This window comes from Wasmannia auropunctata, unplaced genomic scaffold, assembly GCF_000956235.1.
Source record: "Wasmannia auropunctata unplaced genomic scaffold, wasmannia.A_1.0 LD336078.1, whole genome shotgun sequence".
NCBI classification, from domain to species: Eukaryota; Metazoa; Arthropoda; class Insecta; order Hymenoptera; family Formicidae; genus Wasmannia; species Wasmannia auropunctata.
The window spans coordinates 5484630-5485841 of NW_012026812.1; positions in this window are offsets into that span (position 1 = coordinate 5484630).

The window sequence follows — 1212 nt, forward strand, 5'->3', positions numbered from 1 at the left end:
TCTATATTAAGATTTTAAGAGTGCATTAGATTTTGATCAATTATTGGTATCACAGGTCAAAAGGGCACCCGATTGACCACGTTACAATTGGACACAAGCCAATCACGGCGCTTGAAACTAGAAAGCCTCTAGGCGCCGGTCATTGTAAGTGGATGTATCCAATCGTAACGTATTGAATCGGGATCCTTCTGTACAAAAATTTTAATTATAACCGTAAGGTCATATTGACCAATCACAGTCGAACATTTTGAAACGTAAAGCGGCGTCTGCAATAAGATTTAAGATTTAAGAAAACCAATCACAATCTATTATTCTTCTTACGTAAAATGAATAATCGATTATAATTAGTCAATTTTTTAAAATCTTGTGTCTTAAGTCTTATCGTAGATACTGCATAAGCGGTGTTTACAATAAGACTTAAATCTTAAATCTAATTGTGTATAGATTTAAAGAAAATTGTTAATAATCAACTGTTTTTCTAGAAATGTATATATACGTAATGATACAAAACACAGCGATATAAAGGCAGTTTTGACAACAGTGGTCAAATTTATCTACCTATTATAAAGATATATGTAGTTGTGTTAAGGTAGTTTTGACGACATTTATTTTTGTATATATCTGTATATATTTAGCAATGTATAGGTAGATTTGACGACAGTCGTCGGAACTACTTTCCTATTGCAATACAAATTCAAACCTATACAACGGCATATTTGATGACTGCTCTCAAAACTGCCTTTATACCGCTATGGTTTTGCCGACAGTCGTCAAAAACCTGAAATGTCGTCAAAACTGCCAAGTTATTAGAAAAGTTGTTGTCAAAATTGCCTTACGACATGCTTATGTATATATTGCGACCGCATGCGTGGGTGCGAGGCAATCCTGTCGGGAGTTCGCACGTCCGGATCGAGTAGAGTTTCGCGTCCCGATCGGAGATACAAGTAATTCAGACGTTACCGTAATCGTCTCCGCGGATGTAAGCGGGGTTTGGACGCCAGGCCCGCGTGAGCGAACCAAATTTATACAATATCCGAGCTATCTCCGATTCCCGACGCACGACTCTATAGATCGAGGCAACTTAGATTTCCGCGAAAGTCCGGACGGGCGAGCAACGACGGCGCGGAAGGCCGGCTAACCAGCTCCGACAAAGGTAGAGGGGCGGTTCGTTAAATGCGAGGCTTAGGAGAGCGACAAGGAGGAAAAATAATT